Here is a 16,645-nt window from a genome sequence, read left to right as displayed (position 1 = left end):
GGCTTTTGATCGTCGAGAGAGGACTTTACTTTTCAATTGCCTACTCAGTCCGAAGTAGCACCTGTTGGCAAGAGCAATCCTGCGTTGGATTTCCAGGCTGACATTGTTGGTGGTGTTAATACTGGTTCCTAAATAGACGAAATTATCTACAACTTTAAAGTTATGACTGTCAACAGTGACGTGAGAGCCAACTCGTTCACTGCCACACCCATTTTCTCTGCTTCCTTGTCCAGCCTGGAGAAAGCAGAACTAACTGCGCGGGTGTTGAGGCCGATGATATCGATATCATCGGCATACACCAGCAGCTGTACACTCTTATAAAAGATTGTACCTGCTCGATTAAGTTCTGCAGCTCGAATAATTTTCTCCAGCAGCAGATTGAAGAAGTCGCGCGATAGGGAGTCGCCTTGTCTGAAACCTCGTTTGGTATCGAACGGCTCAGAGACATCCTTCCCGATCCTTACGGAGCTTTTCGTGTTGCTCAACGTCAGTTTTCACAGCCGTATTAGTTTCGCGGGGATACCAAATTCAGACATCGCGACGTAAAGGCAGCTCCTTTTCGTGCTGTCGAAAGCAGCTTTGAAATCGACGAAGAGATGATGTGTGTCGATTCTCCTTTCACGGGTCTTTTCCAAGATTTGGCGCATGGTGAATATCTGGTCGGTTGTTGATTTGCCAGGTCTAAAGCCACACTGATAAAGTCCAATCAGTGTGTTGACGGTGATCTTTAATATTTCACACAATACGCTCGATAGAGCCTTATGTGCGATGTTGAGGAGGCTTATCCCACGGTAGTTGGCGCAGATTGTGGGGTCTTCTTTTTTATGGATTGGATCCTTTCGTCCGACCATATTTTACAAAGAAGCTGATGCATGCTCTTACGTGGCGGGTCCCAAACCCAGCGCATAACCCTATGTAGGGGATGTTTTACCTTCTCACTTTAGCTCGCCTCCGAACGGATGTTCTTAGGCTACCCAGAGGATACTTGGTCAAAGACCGGAAGTTGTGAGCTGCTTGAGTCATGTGTAAATGAATCGTTTCTGGCCACTCCCAAGTGAATGGCGATCAGTGAACTTTCCTCACTTGCGTGAACTTCTACACATGACTCCATCCTCCAGGAAAATTTGCCTGTTATATGGAAATTCTAACAAGATAACGATCCAAAGCATACGGCGAAGTTGACACAAAAGGGTTTAGATGAATATTCCATCAATATTTTGGATTTGCCTTCGTCCAGCCCAGACGTGAACATCTCTGGCGAGATGTTAAAAAGCCGTTAGTACCAAAGATATTCGAAATTTAATTTTTTTTGATAAAATAAAGACGGAATGGCAAACAACACCAGCAGTATGCTGTCGGAGTCTAATAACGTCAATCCGCAGTGGATGTGGAGTCATATTATAGTATAAGGGTTAAGCAACAAAATACTAACTGAAAGAAAGCACATTTTTGTAATATCATTATTTTTTGCTTATAAAATATTTTCGTTTCTAATTAGTTGTCGCACTCAAATCGTTGAATCCACATATTTTAGTTAATATCTTCATAACAAAAAATAATTTTAAACAAAATTTTTTACTATTAGAGTTTAAGTTTAACATAGGTTTCAACAAAATAAGTGAAAATACGGTATAAATACTTGATTTATTGGAAAATAACATAATTTACTTCAAAATATGTAACGTTTCTAATTAGCTGTCAACAGCCGTATATAATTTGTATACTTTCAATAGGGTGTACAAATCCAGCGATTCCGAAACAAAGTTTTAAGATGCGCCGTCAATGCGCCTTTGTATGTTCGCAGTCACGATCTTGAACGCGATCTCGGAATTGACTCAGTTGCTGCATCAATCAATAAATGTGGCTCTTGTCACTCGAAGTAAAGAAAAAGAAAGGCTTAAGCGGAAACAACCTTATTACCTTATACAGTAACCAGATTCTCTGCAATTTATACGCAGAGCACCATTAATTTTTTGTATTATACAATAAGAAAAACAAATTGTTCGTTAGTTTCTTTTATGATAACTAGTTACAATGGCAATAACAAAAAAAATATATATATATATGGGTGTATATTTCGTAGCCCACTAGGTAACGCCAGAGACTCAAATCTTGTCCGCTTGAATTCGCATATGCGAGCTATTATTAAAGGAACATTTTTTACTAAGCAACCTTAATTCGGCTTGAAACAACTTGGCTAGGAAGAACTAGTAACCGGTTTCGGTTGGATTTGCTATGTTTTCAGATTTAGTTATACATAAAGTTGTTATAAGAAATGCGCCTGTGAAGGGTATTACAGCTTCGGTATAGCCGAAGTTAACGTTTATTCTTGTTTATTGATTGTTTGTATTGTGATTGTAATTATTCTGAGTTTACCTTATTTGTCAGCCAAATAGCTTAGTATTGTGCCGACAATTACTGTCATATGTACATTTACCTTAGCTCGGCCTGAATGATTTAAGATACCTACCATACACACATATTTACAAAATTATTGTGCATTAAATTCCAAATGTAAGTCAAAAGTATAGGAGTTTTTATGTCAGGAGCTACAAACCCCATATGCATATCTATACAGTATTACAAATTTCCTTTGAAGCTCTAAATTTCTTGAAACTAAACTTTCCAAATTAAAATTTAAGCTCTAAACAGTAATCATCGTCATCATACATATAAATATCAGATTTACTGACGGATCGCAAAGTATATGCAGATTTGATATTTAGATGATTACGAGGCAAATACTGGAGCGAAATTTTATTTTATTTCCGAAGCTAAGTTTTTTGAAACTACATTAATTCTTCTTCTTTATTGGCGTAAACACCACTTAGGCGGTTACAGCCGAGTTAACAACAGCGCGTCAGTCGTTTCTTCTTTTCGCATTGTTACGCCAATTGGAGATTCCAAGCGAAGCCAGGTCCTTCTCCACCTGATCCTTCCAAGGGAGTGGAGGTCTTCCTCTTCTTCCCCGGCAAGTACTGCGTCGAATACTTTCAGAGCTGGAGTGTTTTCGTCTATACATAAATTACTTTTATTAATAACTATTGAAATATAGGTTACCGAAACCGTATGTTGCAGTTTCATATTATCTACATTTTCGACTATTAATATTCAGTATTCTAAGATTCGTATCAGTTTAAAATCGAAGATCCTTCTATTGTTAACCAAGCTGAAGAACTAGTTTCGTTCGCTTGTATGACTGCATTAACATTGAATTCGTATGTTAATATGTACTATAGCAACATGTTGATACAGAGTATAATAGTTTCGTTCACCTAACGGTTTTACGTATCTCCTAAAACTAATCAACATAGTTGTAGCGTTAGAAACGAGTTGATTACAGCCTGTCTGTTCGCCCGTCTCTCCGTCCGTGCAAGCTGTAACTTGAGTAAAAATTATATCTTAATAACTTTAATTTGGCACAGGGTATCGCAGGAGCAAGGGGCACCTGTAGGCAAAAAGTTTTGAAAAAGTGGGAGTGATCCCGCTCTCTAATAAATAAAATGTACATATGTATCTCCTAATTGACTAAAGCTACAACAACCAAATTTGGTGAAAATTGGAAGATCATTCCGTTCACTCCCCAGATAACGTTTTTGTTAAAAACTATTTAAAGCGCTATAAATCAATAACTAAATACGCCAGAAATATTAAATTTTCCTCACGAGATGATAAAGACCGAAAAAATCCGGACGATGAGCGTCGGGCCGCCAACTTTTCCGTGAAAACACATCTCCAGACTCGCCCCACCAATTTCAACTAAATTTGGTTCGAGACATTCTAAAGTTATAACAGAATTTCATCTGATTCTTTCCGTACGAGCGTACAAATCAAGAAGCAATTAATATAACGGGCACCAGTAATGTCTTTACAGTGATTAGGCCAGCCTATGGCCAAAAATTATCCAAATCCAACAAAAACTGTTGAAACTCGTAGATACCGAATATTTGGATCTCAGTACCTATAGTTGACTTTTTACCGAAAATATTGGTCAATGTGTCTGATTTATAATTGAAATTCAGACAGAATCATTTCCTGATAGTAGTATGCCTCTGTTGTACAAATGGGTTAAATGGGGTCAAAACTTCCTGTAGCCCCCACATACTTTTTATTAAGATTTTCGAACTTCCGGGGGACTTTATACCGCATAAGACATATGTGCTAAGAATGAATAAAATCGGGTGAAAATTCGCCCTAGACCCCAAATAACTAACAAACCTTATATATCTGAAGGTACTTCTCCGGCTTTAATCCTTGCAAATTGCAAGAATATAAAATGTTCGCTTATACCCGAACTTAGCTCTTCCTTACTTGTTTAAAGTTAAATTTAACCTGTAAACATACTTGTATTATATACATATGTATATGTGAATGCATCAATTTTACAACTGGCGGAGAATTGATTCGTCAGATAAAAAAAAAGGTTTGGCGTTGAAAAATTTATACAAAAAGATTTATGGAACAATGTTGATGATAACAAATTGCATTTATTGGATTCTGAAAAATAAAACACACTAAAACAGAGGTTTTATAATTTTTTTTGTGTAAAATGCTTAGGTTCGTAAAAATAAAAAAAAAACGAAAATCTCGACTTCGTTTTTAATCAATAAGAATAAGTTCTTATAATAAGTTATTGTTTTGGATATTAATTTTATATACATATGTTTGAAATATAATACCTAATAGTGTCGTGTTTCTCGTTTGTATGTTTGGAACTTTAATTACGAACGTTTCAAACATCTTTTCCACGGCTGTCCATTTCCGTTAAATCATTTTCCACTCAAATTACGTTGTGTACGTTTTTCGAATAATGAACAGTTTATGTAGTAAGTAAAATATTTAGCAAAGCAGCATGATTGGAGTCAATAACCGATGGCGGCTTTCAGTCGTGCGCCTACGAACGTTTGATGCCTATAGATGGGTCAATCGTAAAAGGCGCGACAAAGTGTCATTTTTACGAGCATTTTTTACTTTATGCGTATATAATTAGCGAAATAGCTCGAATTTTTTTGATATGAAAATACGTATGTATGTATGTACGTAAATTACTTTACAGAAAAATATATAAATTTTTGATAGGGATATAAACGTCGAAGCATAATAAAGTATATGTTGTAAAGGCAAGAAAGAGACAAAGAATGTGCACAAGGCTTTGTTCTGGTAGATATGCTAAAAGTGATGAAGCGCTTTTGGTACTGATTCATTGGTGTGCAAGTACGTGAGGAAATCGGTCGCGCAGTTGTTCGCTACGCTTCGCCAGAAATATTTTGACTTAGAGAAATGGAAACCGGCTTGCCCATGAACGGCGCTCCTACTGCAGCACCAAATTGTACGGACATCAATACAGACGATGTTACCGCACATGGACCGACATCAGAAGTGGGATGGACTCCCCCATCTTCAGTAAATGCGAATGAGCAGCTCCGCCAAATATTGGAAATGCAAAATCGACAATTTATTGAACTTTTAAAAGCGGTGCAGCCTTCAAAATCCGCAGGACAAGGAAGTATTACATTGCCAAAGTTTAACCCTGACGTTTTCGGTGTTGATGCGATTTCCTGGTGTTCGACTGTAGACGTGATCATGGCAGACAATCCATTGGAAGGCAGTGCACTTATTGTAGCCCTCAGTAAGTCAATGGAAGGTTGCGCTTCGCAATGGCTTTCACAAATAAGCTTTGCGGGAATTACTTGGCAACAATTTAGGGACTTGTTTGTACAGCGCTTTGAGGGTGTTGAAACATCAGCTGCTATATTGATGAACATCCTTAATGGTCACCCAAATGACAATGAATGCATCTCAGTATATGCAAGCCGGCTAGTGACTTCTCTTATGCATAAATGGAAATCACAGACTATCGAAGAAATAGCTATCGCAGTGGTCCTCGCACATTCAGCTCGTTTTGACAGCAATTTACAGCGTTTGTTGTTTAAAACGAATATAAGAACTCGAAATGAACTTCAGCAAGAACTCAGAGCTTTTGCATTCGGTAAAAGAAAGTTTGTTTCCGAAAATCCACCAGAGTCGAAAAAGTATAAACCGTCGCCTAACCTTAAATGCCATTTTTGCGGTAAAGTGGGCCATAAAATCGCCGATTGTCGGATGAAGAGAGATAAAACCAAATCAGCAATGAAAGCGGGAAAGTTCTCAGACAGCACATCAACTGAAAGAGGTCGGTCGCCACTTATTTGCTTCCGGTGTGGAGAAGCTGGGCACATTGCATCGAAGTGCAGCAATCAATCTTCAAGCAACAATAAATCCGGATTTGAAAAGAGAGTGAATGTGTGCGAAATTATCGAGCCTAAGGGAGTACTGAGTCAATCTGGTGAGTTATACCAATTCTGTTTTGATTCCGGGGCGGAATGTTCGCTTCTCAAAGAAACGGTGTCGGGAAAATTTTCAGGGAAACGTATAAGTAATACTGTATTTTTAAGAGGTATCGGAAATACTTCTATATGTAGTTATTTACAAATTTTATCAAATATTGAAATTGGTGTAAATTCCCTCGAAGTCTTGTTTCATGTTGTACTAGATAAATATTTAAAACACGATGTTATGATTGGCCGTGAAATTCTGAGTCAGAATTTTGGTGTCCTTATTACGGCTAACAAATTTGATATTTTTAAAGAAAAGGCGGCCAATATATGCTGCAACAGCTCATTTGCTCTTGATACCGACCTGGTCGAAAACGATAAAGCACAGTTAGAGTCTTTGTTGAGTGGATATACCGAGTTTTTTATAGAAGGGATTCCGCAAAATCGTGTCGCCACTGGCCATTTGGAGATACGGTTAATTGATCAAAATAAAACTGTACAAAGGCGACCGTATAGGCTTAGTTCAGAAGAGAAAGAGATTGTTAGAAATAAAATAGCAGAGTTAATGAAATACAACATTATTCGCCCTAGTTGTTCTCCTTTTGCTAGCCCTATGTTACTTGTAAAGAAGAAGAACGGGTCTGATCGCCTTTGTGTTGATTACCGCGAATTGAATTCGAACACGGTGTCGGATAAGTATCCTTTACCACTTATATCGGACCAAATTGCTAGGCTGCGTGGAGCAAATTATTTTTCTTGTTTGGATATGGCGAGCGGATTTCACCAAATCCCTGTTCATCCAAACTCGATTGAACTCACTGCTTTCGTCACGCCAGAGGGGCAATATGAATTTTTGACCATGCCGTTTGGACTCAAAAATGCTCCATCGGTTTTCCAACGGGCGGTAATGAGGGCATTGGGGGACCTTGCGTACTCATATGTCATAGTGTATATGGATGACATTATGATTATTTCGTCAACAAAAGAAGAAGCGTTTGAAAGGTTGGAGGTGGTCTTGAATGTTTTGACAAAGGCCGGGTTTTCGTTTAATGTTAATAAATGTTCTTTTCTAAAATCGAGTGTTGAATATCTTGGATATGAAATTAAAGCTGGAGTAATTCGACCTAATCCACGTAAAATTCAAGCCTTGACAGCTCTACCTCCACCTAAATCTGTTCACCAATTGAGACAATTTATAGGGTTGGCTTCGTATTTTCGCCAATTTGTAGCTAAGTTTTCACAAGTAATGAAACCACTGTACTTCCTTGTTTCTAGTAAAAACAATTTTACTTGGAAGGCAGAACATGAACAGATACGACAGAAAATAGTTTCCGTCTTGACAAATAAACCAGTTTTGACAATTTTTGATCCGCAGTATCCAATCGAATTGCATACAGATGCTAGTGCGGATGGATACGGTGCCATTCTTTTGCATAAAATTAACAACAAGCCACATGTTATTGAATATTATAGTAAACGAACGTCTTCTGCGGAGTCCAGATATCATTCATATGAGCTGGAGACTTTGGCCGTTGTCAACTCGATTAAACATTTTCGACATTATCTGCAAGGGCACCAATTTGTTGTAATCACGGATTGCAATTCTCTCAAAGCTTCACGGACTAAAAACGATTTAACACCTAGGGTCCATAGATGGTGGGCTTATCTGCAATCTTTTGATTTTGCGGTTGAGTATGCAGAGGGTAAACGAATGGCACATGCAGATTTCTTTCTCGTAACCCATTGCCCTCTGATAGTCCACCGGTTGTAAGAATTCCTGAGAAGCGGGTCAACCTGGCAGAAATTTCAGAAAACTGGCTCCTTGCAGAGCAACAACGGGATCCAGAGATAGCTACTATTGTTAGTAAATTAAGAAATAATGAACTAAGCAGAGATGAGGCAAATACTTATGAACTGCGCGCAGGGACATTGCATAGAAAAATACAAAGAAATGGCAAAACAAAATGTTTACCGGTCGTTCCTAGGCTTTTCAAATGGTCCGTAATTAATCATGTGCATGAGTCCATTATGCATTTGGGTTCAGAAAAGACACTCGATAAGGTTTATGAATATTACTGGTTCGATAATATGTCTAAGTACGTAAAAAAAATTTGTTGATAATTGTATTACCTGCAAGCTATCCAAATCACATTCGGGCAAAATACAAGCCGAACTGCACCCCATTCCTAAAGTTAACATTCCATGGCATACCGTTCATCGATATCACTGGGAAGTTAACTGGTAAGAATGACCTTAAAGAATATATTATCGTCCAAATCGATGCATTTACTAAATTTGTGTATTTATATCACACTCTAAACCTTGATACAGAAAACTGTGTTAGGTCTCTCAAGTCATCAATTTCATTATTTGGCGTGCCTAATCGTGTAATTGCTGACCAAGGTAGGTGTTTCGCTAGCAAAGGGTTCCGGGATTTCTGTATGTCGCAAACAATTAATTTACATTTGATTGCTACAGGCGCTAGTCGTGCTAATGGACAAGTAGAGCGAGTGATGAGCACGCTGAAAAATCTGTTAACAGCAGTTGAAACAAGCCAACGTTCTTGGCAGGATGCTTTGGGAGAAATTCAACTGGCTCTGAATTCCACGGTTAATCGGACTACTAAGGCTAGTCCATTAGAATTATTAATAGGTAAAGAGGCACGGCCGTTCGGTTTACTCTCATTTAATATAGAAGAAAACAAAGTTGATGTTGATTTATTGAGAGATCAAGCAACTAAAAATATGCAGAAAAACGCTTGTTATGATAAGAGAAGATTTGATAAAGGTAAAGCAAAAGTTGTTAGATATAAGGTTGGTGATTACGTTTTACTTAAAAATGAAGAAAGACATCAAACAAAATTAGACCCTAAGTACCGAGGGCCGTTTTTAGTGACAGAGGTTTTGGAGGGAGACAGGTACATATTGAAATCGTTGAATAGTAAAAGGTCGTACAAATACTCACATGAGCACTTGCGAAGGCTTCCGGAAGAACAAATTGCTAATGAAATAAACATGAGCTGCAATGAAAATGCAAGTGATTCTGTTAAAAATAAAGATAAAAACGTTGAAAGAGACGTTAATGGCGATAAAAACGTTGAAAGAGGCGTTAATGACGATAAAGACGTTGAAAGAGACGTTAATGACGATAAAGACGTTGAAAGAGACGTTAATGACGATAAAGACGTTGAAAAAGACGTTAATGGTGATAAAGGCGTTGAAAGAGACGTCGTTGTCAATGAAGACGTTGAAAAAGACGTAAATAAATAAATAAATAAATAAATAAATAATAATTATAATATTATATTATGTGAGCTATTTGATAAAGCCCTGATGTAAGGAAGTTTCTCTTATTTACAAGACCCTGCCACTGAAAGCTTCCTTAAGGAAATTATTTCTTAAGTTATGTCGTATTGACATATTTCATTTATATAAAAAAAAAAAAAAAAAAAAAAAAAAAAAAATTAAAAAAAGGAAATAATTTTGTTGTTCTAGTATTACACCCGAGGACGTGTGTTAGTCAGGAAGGCCGTGTCGATGTAAACAAATAACTTTATTAATTTGGATATCATTTTTGAAATGACGACATTACTTTGTAATTTTGTAATAAATGACAAACTACTGTGTATGCAAAGTACTTTGTAAATAAATTTCAATTGAATCGAAGTATGCTGTTTTCATGTTTCTCTTCATTATATCCTTCGGTGTGAGAGCGAGGTAAAAGCATTTCGTTTTGCCGAGTGTCCTTCTGCGCGTCACGATAAAATCAACGAGTGTTGTAAAGGCAAGAAAGAGACAAAGAATGTGCACAAGGCTTTGTTCTGGTAGATATGCTAAGAGTGATGAAGCGCTTTTGGTACTGATTCATTGGTGTGCAAGTACGTGAGGAAATCGGTCGCGCAGTTGTTCGCTACGCTTCGCCAGAAATATTTTGACTTAGAGAAATGGAAACCGGCTTGCCCATGAACGGCGCTCCTACTGCAGCACCAAATTGTACGGACATCAATACAGACGATGTTACCGCACATGGACCGACATATACTTAAATGGTGAAAAATATAACTGAATTTATTTTACATGCATACATATGAATGAAAAGTTTATGAAAGAATAAGTATTTGACGAAATTATAAATGGATATCGGACATATGTATAACCGAAAATGATAGTAATCTTACCCGTGGGAGTTTTGAGGGTTGAGTTTTTTTTGAATATCTTAAATTTGAGCATGTACCAAAGCAACTTCTAAACTAAAACGGCAAAACTCGAAGTTCACTGTTTAAAAGTATTGTAGTTAAGGGGTGTCGTTGACAAACCACTAGCGGTAGTCTAGAAAGTTTATGTTAATTAATATATTAGTATTTTAAAAAAATTTGCCTATACCGAATCAATTTTAACTACGTATTGCCTCTTAATTTGTAACCTTTTATTTGTACTTAATATGTAACAAAGGTTATACCTGCGCGTTGTGAAGTAATTACGGTTGGCAAAAGAAAACACGAGTTTTTAGTTTTGAGCTTTTTACTTTTTATAACTTTATAAAATTGTCAAAAGTACAGAAGCGTGGTTGTGTTAACCTCGCAGACAGCTTTTGCCAGACATATGGCCAATTTATCCTTAAACCACAGAAGAGGACAATTACGAAAATATCTTATCGCAAATATTTTAGGTGTGCTGTGTTGTTCAACTTGTGCTTCAAATCTAAGTAAGTGGTTCCATGGTAACCGATCTCCTATCCCTTTTCTAGTTCCAATGATCTGGCGAGAACCAACTAAAAATTTCAACGACTGCTACTTTTTTTTAAAGGAAAAACAAGCATAATATGGAATATCCAGATTCGCACCAAGACCTGTTCCTCACAGATAAGGCTTTCCCGCTCTAGCTTTATCAGCGAATTGGAAAGAAGATTTGGCATACGGAGGAAAGCTGTACAGTGCAGAAATCGGGCGCTACCCTTTCTCCTGAAAACGACGACAAAAGGGACCCCGATCTGGTAAGGGACCTTCTCTTCACCAAGGATCGCGAAGCTAATGGGTTCAAGACAACAACAGTTCAATTTACTAGCATCAGGAACAAAAGTAACCATTTTTGGAAACCGTAAAAAGGTCCTATCCGCATTTTTTACCATACTGGATAAAATTTGTGTTTGTGTTAGTCGAAATGGTTTTATGGACAGATTGGGCTTTGCGCATAATCCGGACGAGTGATGCTTAAACATAGACTCCGAAATTTAATTTATTCCAGGCCAGACGAACGTGAAGAATAGAGGTATCACAAAAAAGGTTTGTTACCTTCATTACATATTAAGCTGATGAAAAATTTTGTTAATCATTAGATAAAGACGGAGATATATTAAAATACCTTAAACAAATATGGTTTCAACTTAGCGGCGTGGAGGTTACATTACGCAAATTTTTTGGAACTCAAATACGAAGAGTCCTAAAAGATAAGAAACTCCATCAAAAAATTAGTAATGTTGAAACAATTATTTCTAAGCATTTAGAAAACAGAAAAATAGTAACTTGCTAAAAATCCTTAAAAGAATTGCTCGCACTACAAAATAAACTATCGTAAGTCTCTTAAAATTTGGGTGCGGTTAGCTATAAGCATAGAGAAAGGTTCAGCAGGACACCCTAACAATGAAGCTACGATACCAAGACAGATAGGACTGCCTTGACTGGATTCGGTAGAGGGCGTTCCTAGCAAACGAACGTTGATTATTTATCTCCGAGCACCTGTCTCTGTAAGTGGTGTAAGCCGAAAATGCAGCGTTCGTTAGAGCAGAGGTACGCGATTAAATTCTGTGTGAAACTCGGTAAATCTGTGATAGAGACTTTTGAATTAAGTAATCAAGAGTGACGGGTCATGGATCTTTGAGTATGATCCCGAGATAAAGAGGCAATCTTCCCAGTGGCACACACCGTCGTCGCCTCACTCAAAAAAGGAAAGAATGACCAAATCCAAAGTGCAAACGATGCGCATTGTCTTATTGACATCAAAGGCATCGTCCACCATGAATTTGTTTCTACTGGACAAACCGCCAACGCCAAATTTTACGTGGAAGTGCTCAAGAGACTCAAATGAAGGGTAAACCGGGTCCGACAAGACTTCGCAGCCAATTGGAAGTTGCACCACGACAATGTCACGGCTCACACCGCCTTCTTGTGAACAGCTACCTAACCAAGCCGGCATCCCAACGCTTCCGCAGACGCCCTACAGACCAGATGTGACAACCAGAAGATATGTAACGATTGGTTCAATAAATTTTCTTAAATCGACTCAGTCCTATTGCTCTCCGGACAAACCCTGTAATGTGAACCCGTTGTACTAAAAAAAATATTTGCTTGTTTTCATTTTTTTTTTTCAACCTACATTATAAATTATACGAAAATTTGAGAAAAGAAAAGCCATTAGAAAATGATGATCTGGGAATTTAGTTAATATAATTCAAAGGCTCTTCTTCTTCTTAATTGGCGTAGACACACGCGATTATAGCCGAGTTAACAACAGCGCGCCAGTCGTTTCTTCTTTTCGCTACGTGGCACCAATTGGATATTCCAAGCGAAGCCAGGTCCTTCTCAACTTGGTCCTTCCAACGGAGTGGAGGTCTTCCTCTTCCTCTGCTTCCCCCAGCGGGTACTGCGTCGAATACTTTCAGAGCTGGAGTGTTTTCGTCCATCCGGACAACATGACCTAGCCAGCGTAGCCGCTGTCTTTTAATTCGCTGAACTATGTCAATGTCGACGTATATCTCATACAGCTCATCGTTCCATCGAAACAATATTCACCGTGGCCAATGCGCAAAGGTCCATAAATCTTTCGCAGAACTTTTCTCTCGAAAACTCGTAACGTCGACTCATCGTTTGCTGTCATCGTCCAAGCCTCGGCACCATATAGCAGGACGGGAATTATGAGCGACTTATAGAGTTTGGCTTTTGTTCGTCGAGAGAGGACTTTACTTTTCAATTTCGTACTCAGTCCGAAGTAGCACCTGTTGGCAAGAGCAATCCTGCGTTGGATTTCCAGGCTGACATTGTTGGTGGTGTTAATACTGGTTCCTAAATAGACGAAATTATCTACAACTTCAAAGTTATGACTGTACACAGTGACGTGAGAGCCAAGTCGCGAGTGCGACGATTGTTTGTTTGATGACAGAAGATATTTCGTCTTGCCCTCGTTCACTGCCAGACCCATTTTCTGTGCTTCCTTGTCCAGCCTGGAGAAAGCAGAACTAACTGCGCGGGTGTTGAGGCCGATGATATCAATATCATCGGCATACGCCAGCAGCTGTACACTCTTATAAAAGATTGTACCTGCTCGCTTAAGTTCTGCAGCTCGAATAATTTTTTCGCACGATAGGGAGTCGCCTTGTCTGAAACCTCGTTTGGTATCGAACGGATCGGAGACATCCTTCCAGATCCTTACGTAGCTTTTCGTGTTGCTCAGCGTCAGTTTACACAGCCGTATTAGTTTTGCGGGGATACCAAATTCAGACATCGCGGCGTAAAGGCAGCTCCTTTTCGTGCTGTCGAAAGCAGCATTGAAATCGACGAAGAGATGGTGTGTGTCGATTCTCCTTTCACGGGTCTTTTCCAAGATTTGGCGCATGGTGAATATCTGGTCGGTTCTTGATTTTCCAGGTCTAAAGAAACACTGATAAGGTCCAATTAGTTTGTTGACGGTGGGCTTTAATCTTTCACACAATACGCTCGATAGAACCTTATATGCGATGTTGAAGAGGCTTATCCCACGGTAGTTGGCGCAGATTGTGGGGTCTCCTTTTTTATGGATTGGTCATAGCACACTTAAATTCCAATCGTTGGGCATGCTTTCACCCGACCATATTTTACAAAGAAGCTGATGCATGCTCCCTATCAGTTCTTCGTGTTGAATAGCTCGGACGGCAATCCATCGGCCCCCGCCGCTTTGTTGTTCTTCAGGCGGGTAATTGCTATTCGAACTTCTTCATGATCGGGCAATGGAACGTCTGCTCCATCGTCGTCGATTGGGGAATCGGGTTCGCCTTCTTCCGGCGTTGTGCGTTCACTGCCATTCAGCAGGCTGGAAAAGTGTTCCCTCCATAATTTGAGTATGCTCTGGGTATCGGTGACTAGATCACCTTTAGGGGTTCTATAAGAGTATGCTCCGGTCTTGAAACCTTCTGTAAGCCGCCGCATTTTTTCGTAGAATTTTCGAGCATTACCCCTGTCGGCCAGCTTATCAAGCTCTTCGTACTCATGCATGTCGGCCTCTTTCTTTTTCTGTCTGCAAATGCGTCTCGCTTCCCTCTTCAACTCTCGGTATCTATCCCATCCCGCACGTGTAGTGGTCGATCGTAACGTTGCGAGGTAGGCAGTCTGTTTTCTCTCCGCTGCGACACGGCACTCCTCGTCGTACCAGCTGTTCTTTTGTACTTTCCGAAAACCAATGGTTTCGGTTGCAGCTGTACGTAAGGAGTTTGAAATGACGTCCCACAGTTCCCTTATACCGAGTTGTTGACGAGTGCTCTCAGAGAGCAGGAACGCAAGTCGAGTAGAGAATCGTTCGGCTGTTGTGATTGCAGTTTCTCGACGTCGAAACTTCCTTGTGTTTGTTGGCGTGCGTTTTTTGCTGCACAGAGGCGAGCGCGAATCTTGGCTGCAACAAGATAGTGGTCCGAGTCGATGTCAGGACCCCGGAGTCGCGCACATCTAAAACACTGGAGACGTGTCTTCCGTCTATCACAACATGATCGATCTGGTTGGTAGTTTTTCGATCCGGAGACAGCCAGGTAGCTTGATGAATCTTCTTATGCTGAAATCTAGTACTGAAGATAACTATATTTCGGGCCCCGGCGAAGTCGATCAGCCTCAATCCATTTGGGGATGTTTCCTCGTGGAGGCTGAATTTACCGACCGTAGTGCCGAAGGTACCTTCTTTGTCCACCCTGTGGCTAGACGGTCATTCACGGGGGTGAATGATGGTACTCGGCGACGGAGTCTCTCTTCCACCACGAATCCAACACCAAACTTGCGCTCCTTTATATGGCCACTGTAGTAAATGCCACAAGGACCTACTCGTCTCTGTCCTTGTCCCGTCCAACTAATTTCTTGGACGGCAGTGATGTCAGCCTTTATTTTCACGAGGACATCAACCAGCTGGGCAGCGGCACCTTCCCAATTTAGGGACCGGACATTCCAGGTGCATGCCCTCAATTCGTAGTCCTTATTTCGTTTGCCATGGTCGTCATCAAAAGGGGATCTCTCATCCGAGGCTTGTTGCTTCTTTTCATTGGGGGTGTTTTTTTACGTGGCGAGTCCGAAACCCAGCGCACAACACTATGTAGGGGATATTTCGCCTTCTCACTTTAGCTCGCCTTCCGTTCTTAGACTACCCAGAGGATACTTGGTCAAAGACCGGAAGTCGTGAGCTGCTTGAGTCATATGTAAAAGAATCGTTTCTGGCCACTCCACGTGAATGGTGAGCAGAGAACTTTCTTCATTTGCGTGAACTTCTACACATGACTCCATCCTTCAACTCAAAGGCTCAATTGATCGATAATTTAATGCGCTGAGATATACATATGCATTTGGTAACTGGGATAACTTTGACTTTGCAGAAGGAAATATTTATATATATGTACATTAGAGTGATTCAAAAAAAAAAAAATTTTTTTTTCGTTTGGTGCTCGGAAAAATAGGTTCCTAGGCACCTCTACGAAAGCCTCTCCAAACATGAGTTTTTAATTGTAACGGGAAGGTCCTCCTACATACAGTTTTTTTATTTTTTTCTTATTATCAGATAGAAAAATTTATATCTCGCTACCAACTACTTGAAAAAATATCTTATTCCTTAGATTTTGTAGGAAATTGAATGTTCTACAAAAAAGGTCTATTATGATTTTTTCGTAAACCCAAACGTTTAAAAGATATTTACAGTTAAAATTTTATTTTTGGGAAAATTGTTTATTTCTTATGAATTTTATAACTCAATGAAAAAAAATTATTATGAATGATGAAACTCATAGTTTTGTAGGAAATTGACTGCTCTATAAAAATGGTCTCCTATGATTTTTCGATTAAGTTAAGCGTTTACGAGATATTCATCGTCAAACATCAATGCATATTAAGGGGGATCAAAAAAAAATTTTTTTTTTTTCGTTTAGTACTCTGAAAAATAGGTTCCTAGACACCTCTAAGAAAGCCTATAAGTTTCATCATTCATAATAATTTTTTTTCATTGAGTTATAAAATTCATAAGAAATAAAATATTTTCCCAAAAATAATCAAACTTTAACTGTAAATATCTTTTAAGCGTTTGGGTTTACGAAAAAATCATAATAGGCCTTTTTTG

General features: G+C 39.0%; 1 protein-coding gene across 1 annotated transcript in view; it reads left to right on the top strand.

Moving 5' to 3' along the window:
• Positions 1-16,645, top strand: part of LOC126754526 (matrix metalloproteinase-2) — a 380,711-nt gene that overhangs the window by 40,542 nt on the left and 323,524 nt on the right. The window lies entirely within an intron of this gene.

The sequence above is a fragment of the Bactrocera neohumeralis genome, chromosome 4 (genome assembly GCF_024586455.1).
Source record: "Bactrocera neohumeralis isolate Rockhampton chromosome 4, APGP_CSIRO_Bneo_wtdbg2-racon-allhic-juicebox.fasta_v2, whole genome shotgun sequence".
Classification (NCBI taxonomy): Eukaryota; Metazoa; Arthropoda; class Insecta; order Diptera; family Tephritidae; genus Bactrocera; species Bactrocera neohumeralis.
The sequence above is the reverse complement of the archived record's forward strand: the minus strand, read 5'-3'. Positions and strand labels throughout refer to the sequence as shown.